Genomic DNA, 15,853 nt, shown 5'->3' on the forward strand with positions numbered 1-15,853 from the left:
CGCACATACCCATACACACCCCTAGAGGGGCACGCAAAGGAGCGTTCAGAGGGGCGAACTGCTACCCTTTCTTTCCCCTCCCGATCTTTTGACCTCTCCTAATGGCTTCTCTGGCGAGAGGCACAAACAAGACCCAATGACACCAACTCTTACCATACGTAATATGCGCAATACATTCACCAAGAACAATTTCACATATATAAAGATAAATGAATTATCATAACTAAAACAGTAATTATACTTCGTTACTAAAACGTCTACCGACGTTATGTCAAAAGACTTCGTCTTTGTGTAAAACCATCTTTTCGGTGCTAACCGCACCACAGATACTACGTACTAGAACATAGCAAAATCAGATAAAATAATGTTAAGAGTGTCATTCTCGAATAGATGTGGTTCTTTCACCCTTATTATGTCATGCAATGTAGACGTACATATCTTTGCAAAATATATGGGCATGCGAATGCATTTGGTTTTCACATGAATACAAATACAGTAACATAGTTCCTGTCTGTGATTACCTGACAGACGGCAATACGCAGTGAAAATCAATCATTAATTTCTTATGAGACAGACACTAATAACTATAATAAAAGACAAATAGCATGGAAACAAGTGAATACTCAAAAATATTAGAAAATAAAATCGTTGTGAGAGGAATTCCTCACACCCATAGTGACCCTTCATTTTATTGTTTTCTTGGTTCTCTTTTATGTCCACATACCAGTAACGTCACATATATGCGCAGTAACGCTGAGACGGTCTGACCTGGTATTCTTTAGACCTTGACGCAAACATGGCCGCTTTGTGTGCGAGTGTTGTCCCCCACCCAAACCCTGAATTCCCAAAGTCCCCTTCATTGTTGTGTAGAGATACGATGTAAATAACAGTTGGCCCCCACAAGATAACTGCTACTTCTCCATCAAAAGCACTAAATCAATTTCCAAGGTAAATACCAACAATTGTGCCAAATTTTATGCTTGTCTCATCATTATCTCTATTTATTCAACGAGTGGCCATATTTATTACCTGGAGGAGACTTAAATAGAAAAATCTGTCAGTCAAGTGCATCTGTTGGTTGGCTCATTGCTATTAATGGGAACCAAGAAAGCATAGAGGTTAATACAGCATATTTCATAAAACTGTAAGAGAATTATATTATTAACTGCAATAAGAAAGAGGAATTAAAAAAAAACGCTTTCTATATTTTGTTGAACTCTACAAATATCTTCAACCAGAAACTCTTTAAGGAAATTTTGTTTCAGTTAGATTTGATAAGATTACCGCTACAAACCATATTATGTGGCTAAATTACTGTGCAGATATAAAATTCATTACCAAATGGTTGGCAATAATTAATCGCCTCAACATGCTCGGAAGCCTCTGGAATACAAATATCATTTATTAAAACCTCGACACGTTATTGTGGTAGATACAGTAATTTTCGAATGCACTATAATTGAATGTCACGCCTTGAATAGTAAACTTTCAATATGACAATTCTCCAAAGATTCCAAAAATGCAAAATAATGTCCACCGATAAGAGAGGAATGTTGATATCAAATATATAATGTTGTATAGAATAAGTGTGACATTTTATGTTAAATATTATTTGATAATAATTATTAAGAAAATATGAATATTTATTTAAACGAAAAATTTCATTTACTGAATGAGTTTAAATTTCAATTATGACTGCAGATTACTGAACAGAAAGAAATATAGAGCTGTGAATAGTAACCAATACAGTCCATAAATACGGTCGTGCTGTCACTCGGATTGTCGGGTTTGATATTACGCTTTTTTTTTCATTTGGAAGTCATAAATTCAAAGAGAGAATACTCGCATTTCTTCATGATATTTAGAGAGAGAGAGAGAGAGAGAGAGAGAGAGAGAGAGAGAGAGAGAGAGAGAGAGAGAGAGAGAGAGAGCTGAGCTGCCCAAGGTCCGAGAATGTTTCACGAGTAGGTGAAAAATACCTACTTTACACTCAATGTTCACATATTTCACTTCATTCATACAACTACTGTCATCCAATAACCATATAAATGAAGATTATACATTTTAAGCAATAAACTCATTCTACTCTGGCTCTGAATACCGTTTGGAATCTCCGACGTTCATTAAAGCCCTTGCGTTCATTAAAGAAAACGGATGCGCAATTTACGTCAGACACTATGGTAAATTTTTTCTATGATTGTTAACTGCAATTGTTTTATTTTCATTAATGCCATCATGCAGGAGCGCCTATAGTTTAGTTGGCCAAGACTATCGATGGTATAAGTTTAGGGTAGATTACAGTTCAGTTGACCGGACCGTGTAACACCATTTTGCCCGGTCCGTAATCCCTCCGCCAAGGTAAGTAGTTCTCGCAGATGACCCGCAGCCGACCAAACCCGACCCCAACCCACAGGACCGAACCCGAACATGCATCAACATGAAAGCCACAACAAACGGCAGCCATCCTGTTGGTATTAGTCCGCCGATTCTCTTCGATATTTTTAATCTTGCCCAACTAATCTTTAGGACCTCCAATTTAATTTACAGTATTCTATATTTTCACCCATGCCCAACTGAACTGTAAGAGCTCCATTTTTTTCCCTTCGTTATTCTATTTTTTTTTTCCATGCTTGCCCAACTAATTTGCAGGAGTTCCATTTTTTTTTTCATTATTCGATATTTTGACTCTTGCCCACGATAGTTTTACCCGTGCCAACATAATCTGTAGGAGATACATTTTTTTCCCCATTATTCGATATTTCTTTCCTTGCCCAACTCATCTGTATGACCTACATTTTTTTACATTCTTCGATACATATTTTCCAGGTACTAGTTATCCGCTAGGATAACTAGTACCTGGAACGGACCTTGCCCGACCTTCCTCGACCCTTCAGTCTGTTCCTGCTTCTCAGCCAGTTCAGTGCTTCGTCATAACTACCATGTCTTCTTCTGCCGAGAATTTGTCGTGTTCCGCACACGTGGCGTTCGCTGCCGCCGTTCCCGTCACGCTGGAAGACATATACATTTTGTGTCAAGACGAACGATCCCTAGTTAGTTATTTAATGAAAACAGGCCTACTGGGGGATTTTAGTGGCGTGTGTAAGGCCTGTAATGAAGGCACCGTCGGCCTCTTCAAAAAAGGGGACAGTTTTCAATGGCGGTGCAACGCAAGGCACTGCCGCAAATACATCTCAATTCTCCACGGGTCATTCTTCTCGGGGTCCCATCTCTCCCTGAAGAGCATCTTAGTGCTTATCCACGGCTGGGTTCACAACGCTTCCCAGAAATATATGCAACTTAATCTGAGGATCGGCTCGCCCAACACTCTTGTGGACTGGTTTAATTTCTGCCGGGACGTTTGTGTCGATATTCTGGTGATGGACAATCGGAAAATTGGCGGACCTGGTCACGTGGTCGAGATTGACGAGTCCAAGTTTGGTAGAAGGAAATTCAACAAAGGCAGACGTGTCAATGGTTGTTGGGTTCTCGGCGGGATTGACCGCCAAACAAAAGAAACATTTTTTCAGGTTGTACCAGACAGGACTACAGAAACACTTCTTCCTATTTTAATTGATAACATACATCCTGATTCAATTGTCATTTCTGATTGATGGAAATCATATCACACTTTAAGTCAACATTTCAAATCACACAAAAACATTATTCACACATTGCATTTTGTAGACCCACACGAGAAAAACATACACACAAACACGATAGAATCTACTTGGCGGGTTTTGAAACGAAATGTCTTACCTAGAAGTGGTACAGTAAAAAATTTGTATAATTCATATTTCGCTATGTATTGTGTAAAAAAACGTTACCTAACTCAAGTTGATTGTCCATTTAAAGCATTCTTAGATTTAATTAAACGTGTATATCAATTAAATAAAGTAGTTTCAACACCCGCCAAATTGAAGGCCAATGTCGCTGAAAACAAACAATCACGAGACGTCGCTCCCGCTGTACAAACGGATTCGTCACCTCCACCCGTGCCTCGTCCACAAATTCCCCTTGTTCAGTCATCTTGGAAAACAACCGTCCCGCCAAGAAAGAAAAAAAAAATCCTCTACCCAGAAGATTTGAACGACTCGGATTTCTCTTATTAAGTTCTATATTTCTGGGGGGGGGGGGTGGGGGGGGGGGGGACGGCCAATCATTGGACGACTAGCAACATCTCCAAGGTAAGGTTATCAATGTAAATGCACGTTATTTTAATTATTTTGCCAAAATTAAGCACGCCATTGTTATTTCCGCTTTGCTGAAGTCAGGCACGCTCAACACATCCGAACATTCACGTTCGCTAGAAGTCCACGTGTTCGAACGCAGTCATGTGTTCGAGCAAACAACGTGGCCTTGACTTTAACCAATGTATTCTCGGAAATATTCATTTTGTTTAGTTATCAGTAAGGATATACGGGTGCCAGCCATATGTATGGACAAGTTATATTGGTTAGATATTTATAATTGTTAACTTACTACACAGGGGGGTCCAGGGGGGCGAAGCCCCCCGGCCAGGTAAGGACATGCAGACTTAGTTTGGTTAGGTCGGTTCCTTTGGTTAGGTAGCAATCACTGTTAATATACTATACTGGGGTTCGCCCCCGGCCAGGTAAGGACGTGGAGACTAACTATGGTTAGGTTGGTTCCTTTGGTTAGGTGGCAATCACTTAATATACTATACTGGGGGTTCGCCCCCCGGCCAGGTAAGGGCACGCGGCCTAAGTTTGGTTAGGTTGGTTCGTTTGGTTACGATCACCGGAGCTCCTACAGTTTAGTTGGAACAGGAGCTCCTACAGTTTAGTTGGAACAGGAGCTCCTACAGTTTAGTTGGAACGGGAGCTCATACAGTTTAGTTGGCCACTGGTTTTTTTTGCTAGGGTTTCGTGGTTTTTAGTGTTCATTGCCGTCGTTTGGTTAGCCTAACACAACGGGGGACGGGACCTCCTACATTTTTGTTGGTACGTGAGCTCCTACAGTTTACTTGGCAACGGGTTTCGTCTGCTAGGGTTTTGTTGTTTTTCGTGTTCATTGTCGTCATCTGGGTTTCCCCCCACCCGAAAACCCCGGTTTCCCAATGGCTCCCCCCTTACCGTTTTCATTTACTCGCATGTACTCCCCCACCCAAAAACCCCGGTTCCCAAAAGGGTCCCCCATTATCGTTTTTATAGGTTTCGGGGTTTTTAAACCGGGCGCCAAAACAAAGCGTCCGCCATCTTGTTTGTATTGCTCCACCGATTCCATAGCAGACGAAACCCGTGGTCAACTGAACTGTAAGCGCTCCTAAGTTTACAAAGCTAGCGCATATGTTTTGGCCTGATTTTCGAAAACGTGCAGTAAAAGTTATACAAAAGCCTATGAAGACGGTAAGGGGATCTTGTTGGGAACCGGGGTTTTTGTGTGGGTGGGCGGGGATGTTGGAGGGGGACAAAGACGACGACAATTAACACTAGAAAATCCACGAAAAGGCTGTGTGGCTGACGCCCTACTCTGCATAGAAGCTGACTCGATGGTATGAGGCGGACAAACCTGTTTGAAGGCCTAAGAACCAACCCTTACGCGAGGACAATCAGGAGTAATAGTCGTTGAATTAATTTTAAATTTTATCACAAAAATAGAATTTAATAACTACAACAATGAACTGAATGGTGACATGGGAACAGGTGACACGGCACCCCTAATTCAAAGTGAACCTTAACCTGGTCACGCAGCCACTCAAAAGGGTGAAAAAATCACTCAACTTCAAATTACACTGGATATAATTTGTCGCAAATTATTCGCCTTTAGTTTATTTAGGTTCTAGCCCGCTGGTCTAGGCCGCCGCCCTGTCCGTCACTCTGGGCGATAACAAGGTCTGAAGGACTGTACTCTAGAACTCGGTGGAGGGATTGAGGAAGAAAGGTTTGCAGATTTTACAATTTTATTTTTAAAAAATAAACTCTAACAACATTCAACACTTGTCCAACATTAATTCTACGCAAATAGGTTCACAGAAAACATTTACCACAAAAAAAAAAAACACACACACACACACACAAAGAATTTAAGTGCCACGCGGCCGTGGCAATTCTACGCCTGTGAGGCAAAATGCATAGAATAAAAGTTGTCCAGAATTCCAAAATAGGAAAAGTTAAGAATTTAACATGCTAAAATCGACGTTTTCTGCTTATTCACCTAATGTTTGGTCATACAAACTCAAATCATTCAAAGAATGCGTGTGATACCCTGCGATGAGCTTACACGATACAGTAATTCAATCAAAGTAACGACACCGTGTGTGTTGGAGGCAAAAAGCGAGCCGTAGTACGTCTTACCTGCCATCTTTGGTACTTGGGAAGCGAATGAACGTTTTCTATGTCGTTGCATTAGCGAACAACTTTCGTGACGTCATGGCGTACCAGTACATGACTTTTGACGCTGTGCGCTATTGCATCTTATCTTTATACGTTGACTACAAGATATGTTCATTAATATTAAGGTGAATGACGAACTCTAATTTTACATGCTGTGATGCAACTTCAGCAAACGAAGGATTTTCCCGTGGACGAAGGTTTTCGATAAGCGTGCTTCCTTTGTTTTCATCTCATATACATGGTTAATTTTGTTTCAAAATTTTATAAAACATATAAACTTTATATAAAAATATTTCACTGTCCTTCTCCACACAGTTTCATAAGAGTTGGCAACATATTTACATAATCGTGATTTAAGTCACGTAGCAGCTCGCACACTTCATAGATTCTTCTTGCTGAAGCGGCAGCTTTGTCGCTAAAAGAAAGAATACGTCACTTTTTGCGAAATCCTCCGACCCAGAAAAATTTTGGCCGCAAGGCTGAGCATTCAGAAGGATCAGAAGGTGGGAGGGAAACTTTGACGACTAAGGCCGACCTGACTCCAATGTGACGAGCGCTCGCCGTTGGAGACAGGTCGGAACAAATACATCATATACATTTCAAAAAACTTATTTACATATAGGTGATCACCTTTCAATGATACAAATTTAGGGTAGTTCGCAGACCCGGGGACAGATCCTACAATTCCAGAACCATTACCCCAAATAACAAAATGCATAGAATAAAAGTTGTCCAGAATTCCAAAATATACCAGAAAAGTTACTTATCCGACCATTTTACGCTAAAATACCATCAGCCAATATTTCCCGTGAAACTTAAATTTTTCTAAGTACCCACTTGATGTGAAGGCTGACACGGCGGTCAGAGCTCCCGTAGTTCTTGAGTTGGCCGCGGACAGGCGCTGTACGTCAGCCCGCCCCCAACGCGGGAAATTTTAAACCAAACCAATCCTGTATCAGGTTGACCCAGGTCATTCCCAAGGGACATGGATTAACTTCCTCCCAACCAATAAAAACGTGTCCCATGAATATGAATCAGACAATCATACCTGCAGTCACAAAATTTGCCCTTTCTGTTCTACACCGCCGCCATGGATAGAACTCATTCCGTATTGTTTCCGAAAAGTGTTACTGCTGACCAGTTTGATCAATATACACATTTGTATATTGGTATCCTTATCGAGTTTTTACGAAACACCGACGAATTTGTGAAGTGGTTATACAGGGAAGGGTTACTTGGGGACTATTCGGGGTTGTGTACAACATGCAACATAGGAAACCAACGACTCATGAAACATGGGACCAGCGAGGCCACGGGCCAACCAATATACATGTGGCGATGTACAAAACAGCAAGTGCGGTAAGAAGGTATTAGTTCAGCACGGATCCTTTTTTGAAAAGTCGCGTTTGTCCCTAGAAACAATTATTATATTAATATTTTGCTTCACAAAGAAAATCCCACAGTGTTGTCACGGATTTGGTTATGCCTCTAGCGCCGAACACCATGGTTTCTTATTCTTACATCTTGTTCGGGTTGCCCCAGGTCCCTCAGTGTGAGGCACCTCTAATGTCTACCAGAGAGTTGCTAGTACATCTTCCGGTATATTTTGCATCTTCCAATCTTGGATGGTCTGGGATGCAGTTTAGATATTTGTCGAGCTTATTCTTAAACACATCTACGCTCACTCCTGATATATTCCTCAGATGAGCTGGCAACGCATTGAATAGACGCTGCATTATCGATGCTGGTGCGTAGTGGATTAATGTCCTGTGTGCTTTCCTTATTTTTCCTGGTATAGTTTTGGGCACTATTAATCTACCTCTGCTTGCTCTTTCTGATATTTTTAGTTCCATGATATTTTCTGCTATTCCTTCTATCTGTTTCCATGCCTGAATTATCATGTAGCGTTCTCTTCTCCTTTCTAGACTATATAATTTTAAGAATTGTAGTCTTTCCCAGTAGTCTAGGTCCTTAACTTCTTCTATTCTAGCTGTAAAGGACCTTTGTACACTCTCTATTTGTGCAATATCCTTTTGATAGTGTGGGTACCATATCATATTGCAATATTCAAGTGGACTACGAACATATGTTTTATAAAGCATAATCATGTGTTCAGCTTTTCTTGTTTTGAAGTGCCGTAACAACATTCCCATTTTTGCTTTACATTTTGCCAACAGAGTTGCTATTTGATCATTGCATAACATGTTCCTATTCATCATCACACCAAGGTCTTTAACTGCTTCCTTATTTGTGATTGTCTCATTATTAGGTCCCTTATATGCATATAGCTTTCTTTCTCTGTCTCCATAATTTATTGATTCAAATTTATCAGAGTTAAATACCATCCTATTTACCTCTGCCCAATCATATACTTTGTTAAGGTCTCTTTGTAGAGCGTTCCTATCTTCATCACAAGTAATTTCTCTACTTATTCTTGTGTCATCTGCGAAACTACTCACTACCGAATCCTTAACATTATTGTCTATGTCTTCAATCATAATAACAAACAGTATTGCAGCTAACACCGTACCTTGCGGCACACCGGATATTACCTTGGCTTCATTCCGATTTCTCGTCGTTTGCAATAACTATCTGTTTTCTGTTGTGTAAAAAATTCTTTTAACCATCTTCCTACTTTATCCACGATATTGTGTTTTCTAATTTTCTTCGCTAATATATTATGGTCTACTTTATCAAAAGCTTTTGCAAAGTCTAAATAAACCACATCTGTTTCATTTCCACTTTTCATATTTTTGAATATGTTTTCACGGTGGACTAACAGTTGGGTTTGTGTACTTTTTCCGGGTACGAAACCATGTTGTCCTTTATTAAACAAATTATTTTTTATTAAATGTTTCATAATATTTTTCTTCATTACCCTTTCATACACTTTCATAATATGTGATGTTAGACTCACAGGCCTATAATTACTTGCCTCTAGTCTTGATCCACTTTTGAAAGTAGGGGTAATATATGCTAATTTGTGCTCATCATATATCTTGCCTGTATCTACACTTTGTCTTAATAATATTGCAAGTGGCTTTGCGATAGAATGAACTACTTTCTTTAACAAAATAGCAGGAATTCCATCAGGCCCTGCAGCAGCTCCATTTTTAATTTCATTAATAGCCTGCACAATATCAGCTTCATTAATATCTATGTCAGCTAAATATTCACTATTTTCATCCCTTACTTCTATATCATTATCTTCATTATCTATTCTAGGGGTGAATTCTCTCTTATATCGTTCTGCCAGTATGTTGCAAATTTCCTTTTTTTCATTCGTTAATCTCCCTTCAATTCTCAGAGGGCCTATTTCTATTCTTCTTTTATTCATCTTCTTCGCATATGAGTATAATAGTTTGGGTTTTGCTTGATATTTAATAGGGTTTTTTCTTCCAAGTCCCGTTTTTCATTTTCTTTTGATTGTATAATCTTTTGTTCTGCATTTTCTATCTTACTTTTTAGTTCTATAACTTTCCATGCATTTTTTTCTTTTGCAAGACCTTTTTTCCACTTTCTGATTTTCTGGAACAAGATCCTTCTGTCTCTTGGTATGCATGAATGATGTTTACTTTTCTTCTTCGGTATATATTTTTCCACTATTATCTCCAATATTTTATATAATATCTCCGTATTTACCCTTATGTCATCACTTACGAAAATGTTATCCCAATCTTTGTTTAATTCTTCATTAATTTCTGACCATTTTATATTTTTTACTGTAGAAGTTGTATTTTCCATATCCTTCCCACTTTTTCATTTCTTGCTTATCTCTATTTTCACTTGCTTTGGAATGAACTGTTAATTCTATGACATTATGGTCTGAAATACTCGCATTATAAACTATTATTTCTTTAACATAATTCATCTCGTTCACAAATACTAGGTCTAAAGTATTTTCCTTTCTTGTTGGCAGGTGATTTATTTGTTGAATGTTGTATTCTAGTAGCATATCTAATAGCTTTTCAAATTGCCTCTTATCTTCTGCACTACTATTACTCTCTTTTTTATATGTATAAGTACAACCACAATCTCCTATTCGTTCTTTCCATTCTACGAAAGGAAAGTTGAAGTCACCAGATAGGAGAATAGTCCAGTCCTTGTGATTTCTACATATATCATCCAATTTTTCAATTATTAAGTCAAACTCTTTAGTATTAGGAGGTCTATATATTACTATGTTCATCAATTTTTCAGATTCAAATTCTCTACCGCTATTAGTTCACATTCTGAGTTACTATATTTCTCATATATTTTTCCTTGTTTTTTGTCTTTCCCATATATTGCGGTTCCCCTTGATTCCTATTTTTTCTATCTGATCTATAAGTTTGGAACCCTTTTATTTGATCATCATTCCCAGTCTCTTGGGAATACCAGGTTTCACTTATATTCATTATATCTATTTTCTTTTCATTTTGGGTTAGTTCTTCTAAGTACTCTATTTTTCTTTTTGAGTTACTCGTAACTAAACCCTGCGCATTCATCACTATGATGGTTTGCGTGTTTTCTCCTTCATTTAATACTGATAGTAATAAGGATTTTCCCATGTCTCTTTCCTGTTCTGGTATGTTGTTCTTTTTTTTCATTTCCAGAAAATTCTGACATTAAAAAATCCAACTTTTCCATAATATTTGATCTTCCTTCATCATAATTATTAATTTTGTGTCTGAATCTGCAATTTTCTCCGTTTCTGCAATATCCTCTTGCATAATAAATACAGTTATTATCTCTTGAGTAGAATTTCGGAGCTGATGCTTTGAAATTTTTTGCTGACACCTCTGCATATCTCATTGGTGGTTTGCTTTTCTCTTTTACCTGATATTCTTGATTTCTCTCTTTATTTGTTTCTTTCTTATTTTGGATTTTATTACTTGGTTGGTTATTTATTTGATTATGATTCATGGCTACAGGGTGCATATATTTGCATTTTTTGTCGAACTTACATCCTTTTCCTTCTTTTAGGTTTTTACATATTTTTGGATGCAGATCTCTGCAATCATCCCCATATCCATCTAAGTATGCACATTTACCATATATTTCATAGTTTGACATATCTTAGGATGTTTGTAGTAACATCTTTCTCCAAATCTGCAATTCCCTCTTTTCAAAAGGTTGCAGATTTTGTCTTTCTTGTCTATTTTTTCCTCTTTCCCGTCATTGTATAGATCTGGGTAGAGCCTCTTCGGGATTTGCTTTTCTGTTGTCATATCGTAATTTATTTCTTCGTAGGTATGCTGCTTTTATTGCCTCATATGTAGTATCAATGAGTATCTCTGCATCCATACTTTATCTTGTTCTTTGTTTTTCCTTATTTTTTTCTGTCATTTCATTTTTGTTTACTTCTCTTCCGTTTTCCTCTTCTTCTTTTTCTTCTTCTTCTTCCTCTTCCTCTTCTTCTTCATCCTCAACTATTTGTACATTCAATCTTGATTTAATAACATTGTCTATCCATGATAGACATGTTGAACAAAAAAATTCTTGTATCTTTTCTCAAATCTTGTATTACCTCAGCACACTGTGGATGGGTCGGAATGTTGCATGCAGCACATTTTCTGATTAGGTTTTGTGGATTGACTATGCTATACCAAACCTTACACAGTTTGCATGCTTTTGGCATTCTTTTTCCTAATGCATCAATTAGTATATTCACAAGATTCACCTTATTCATTTTCTTTGTCGGAATATGTTGGTTTATGTATATTTTCTTTATGAGTCTCTTGACCACTTGGATTTTATTTGGAACTTCTTCAATTATTTTCAAGATGTTTTCATTAGATTTGTTCCAGTTTGAAGGATTATATCCTTCTAATATATCTATGAATGCTTTTGTATCTTTTTGGTTAGGACTGTTGCTGATTTCATAGATGAGAAATGCCAGTTCCCTTCCTGCTACCTCATCGTATTGCGAATCTGCTAAAAACGCCAAATTACGCCACCTTTTCCCGCAGTTGGAACTTACTGCCATCTTGTTCTGATTTATAGTATTACACTTGATAAACTAACTTAGAAGACGCTTTATCCTACTATTTTCACACTAATCTTATCACCGATAGTTCACGAACACTTCTAGATATTTCTCAAATTCTAGTCGTATGTTAAACTTGTGATATCTGTTGATTATTGTGACTTCACGCGGGTACGTCTCACCAAGCAAGATGGTGAATTGGTATAATTTTTTTAGGGATGTATGTTGCCAAATCCTGTGTGCTGATAATAAGAAAATCGGTGGTCCTGGTCATATTGTTGAGATCGACGAATCTAAATTTGGGAAACGGAATTACAACCGTGGCTGAAAAGTAGATGGATCTTGGGTGTTCGGTGGCATTGACCGACAGACACGTGAGACCTTTTTCAAGGTGGTTCCTGACCGTTCTGCCAAAACTCTGATCCCGGTGTTGCTTGATAACGTACTTCCAGAAACCACAATCATATCTGATTGCTGGAAGTCGTACAGCAAATTCCGGGATCATTATTTTGCGCATAATGTCGTGAACCACAGCGTTAGCTTTGTTAACCCTGACGACCCAAATGTATACATGAACACTATAGAATCGCAGTGGCGTGTCCTTAAACGGAGCGCGCTACCGAGACACGGTACGCAGAAAGAACTTTACGAAAGCTATTTTTCTACGTACTGTGTCCAGAAGCGGTATCTACAAGATGTTCCATGTCCATTTCGGGCGTTCCTGAAATTGATCAAACGTATCTATCCGCTCAAAAGCCGCCCGACATCCCCCATCTCAAATTGGATTTCCCGGCCCGAAACAATAAGACCAGGACCTTCTACCAGCGAGCCACGTGATCCCTCACCCATTCCAAAGAGGCCAAGACTGATGCCTTCATCTACCCCTTCATGGTTGTCGGACAGCAGCGACTTTGAAATGAGAATAAGGTAAGTTGTATATTAATGTTTGTTAGCCTTAAAACTAGTGTTTCGGTTAGTTCGAAGCCAGTACCGAAGCACGTGTTCGAACAGTACTGTTTCGGTTAGTTCGAAGCCAGTACCGAAGCACGTGTTCGAACAGTAAGGCCGTGGCGAACGAGGAAGGTATTCAATGTTACAGTTATGGGGGGATTTATAGCATAGGCTAGTCGTGTTTTTTTGTATGTACTGTGGCTAATTCACTGTAACCTCTGTGGCTAGCGCACGCAGCGCAATATTACCTCTTGCCAGAACATGTCTTGCCTGGCAAGAATCTTTAAAAATGCAGATAAGGCGCAAAGCGCTGTTCCGCTGCAGCCTTACTGTAACCTCTGTGGTTAGCGCGTGCAGCACAACATTACCTCTTGCCAGATCATGTCTCGCCTGCCAAGAATCTTTAAAAATGTGGATAAGCCGCGAAGCGCCGTTCTGCTGCGGCCTTACTGTAACCTCTGTGGTTAGCGCGCGCAGCGGAACATTACCTCTTGCCAGAACATGTCTCGCCTGCCAAGAATCTTTAAAAATGCAGATAAGGCGCGAAGCGCTGTTCCGCTGCGGCCTTACTGTGTTGTCTAAGCTTCTAATTTAATGTCAGTTAGTGGTAGCCTAGGCTAGACGTTTTACATGTAGGCTAGTCTTTCAAAAGTTCGGCAATGTAAGGGGTCCTAGGCTAGCCTAGCCTACGTCAACCTTGAATGCAGAGTAAGGGGTCGGAACCTATGTCGGTTAGTGGTAGCCTAGTCTAGAAGTTTTACATGTAGGCTAGTCGTTCTAAAGTTTTGCAATGTAAGTGGTCCTAGGCTAGCCTAGCCTACGTCAACCTTGAATGCAGAGTAAGAGGTCAAACTTTTGCCTTAAGGGTCAAAGGTCTGGGTCTCAAAACCAGGAATTGAGAGTTACATGCGCAGTGAAAGTCCTATGCCGCTTCCCCCCACCCAAAAACCCCGGTTCCCCAATGGGTCCCCCCTTTACCGTTTGATGTTTTTCAGGCTTTATTTTTACTGGGTCAATTACAAAAAAGGGCCAAAAACGTTATTCTCAGATATTTTTTCCCGCGAAAATCGATCGTCCCCGGGTCTGTAGTGGCTCCCAAATTTACTACATGGAACAAACAACAACCTCAAACACCTCCTGGTGTAGCCTGATGAGCTGAAACAAGAACACTTTAGTTACTCCTAAACACTTACAACTACAGTTTTCTATCGTCCTTCAAATTCCTCCTGATGCAAACTCACCTTACATAGTTCCCCCTATGTTTTACACAGTCGTTTTCTTTGGATCACTGCCGCTCTCCGTTTAGGACACACGAACTGCACTTCCTCTGGGTCAACTCGTCCATCCAGAGGACGACAGCCCGAAGATACAATATTAGTGTCTCTTGCGTGCCTGTTGCTCATATCATTGGCACCTTATCCACCCTGAGCTTCCGCCATGCAATCGTGTTCCCTGGATCTGCCTCGCTCTCCCTCTTCTTCGTCGATGTTCCCGCTCACGTCCCCAATACCGTCTGTCCCATCCTTGCTGTCCTTGACTACTGCTGCTTCGTCTCGGGCTGCATCCTCATCATCGTCTTCGGCGGATGTAATTTCCAGGGGAATGAGGTGGGTGATGGCTCGCAGGGTTTCTGTGCTGTCGTACGACACCTTGGCAGATCGAACAACCCCATCGTCATCGGGATATACCTTTGTAATCTTACCAAGGGGCCACTCAGCCCTCTTACACTGTTCGATTTTTACGAGCACGACGTCTCCCGGGCGAAGATCAGTCCTTTACCCAGCTCGAGAGTCGTGTCTGGAGTGTAGGGCGGAAAGATATTCTCTCCTCCAGCGCTCGCGAAACGCCTTCAGAGTGTCTGTCAACTGGAGATAGCGGTCTCTGAGCTTGCGGGTGGTCAACTTTTGGTTCAGGTCTTCTGGAGGGAGTAAAGGGGCCATAAGATTGATGAGGTGCCCTCGCAGCAGGTGGGAGGGTGTGAAGACTTAATCCTCTCATCTGTCTCCGCTGTACATGAGTGGTCGATTGTTGACCACGGCTTCCGCCTCCTTCACCAACGTTCGCATGTGCTCCTCTGGAAATGACTTCTGGAAGGCTACCTCAAGAGTGCATTTCGCTACTCCTATCAACCTTTTGAAGAAGCCTCCTCCCAAGGTGCTCGTGGCATCTGGAAACGCCACTGAATGCCAGTCCTCCTCAGGAACTCCTGGACGTCGTCCTCTTCATGTAATCCCTGCAGGAAGTGGCTTTCTGATCTGAGCATCTGGTTGTCCGAGACAATGAGTGAAAAAGGGCCATGGATCGCACTGAATCGTCACAGAGCCAGGATGAAGGTTACGGCTTCCAGATTGCCGCAAAACTCCAGGTATACTGCCCTGGTGGTCATACAGGTTATGAGCAGGATGTGTCCTGCTCCCTCAGTGGTGTGGATATTATCCGTGTGGTCTAGTCCGACATACTCGAACAGGCGACTAATGTTCACTCTCTCTGGGTAGTGGTGGCTGCATCAGTAGGGGCTCGAAGGTGATTATGCAGGTTCTACACTGCCCCATGACTTGTTTCGCTCTGACTCTCAGTCTGG

The 15,853-nt window shown here is 40.4% G+C and overlaps 1 long non-coding RNA gene across 1 annotated transcript; it reads left to right on the forward strand.

Annotated features, from left to right (window-relative positions):
• Nucleotides 1-4,166: 4,166 nt before the first annotated feature.
• Nucleotides 4,167-4,976, forward strand: LOC135214546 (uncharacterized). Its single transcript, XR_010314391.1, has 2 exons — nt 4,167-4,518; nt 4,707-4,976. It is a non-coding gene; the product is annotated as an uncharacterized LOC135214546 (long non-coding RNA).
• Nucleotides 4,977-15,853: the final 10,877 nt, after the last annotated feature.

This window comes from Macrobrachium nipponense, chromosome 46 (assembly GCF_015104395.2).
Source record: "Macrobrachium nipponense isolate FS-2020 chromosome 46, ASM1510439v2, whole genome shotgun sequence".
Taxonomy (NCBI): Eukaryota; Metazoa; Arthropoda; class Malacostraca; order Decapoda; family Palaemonidae; genus Macrobrachium; species Macrobrachium nipponense.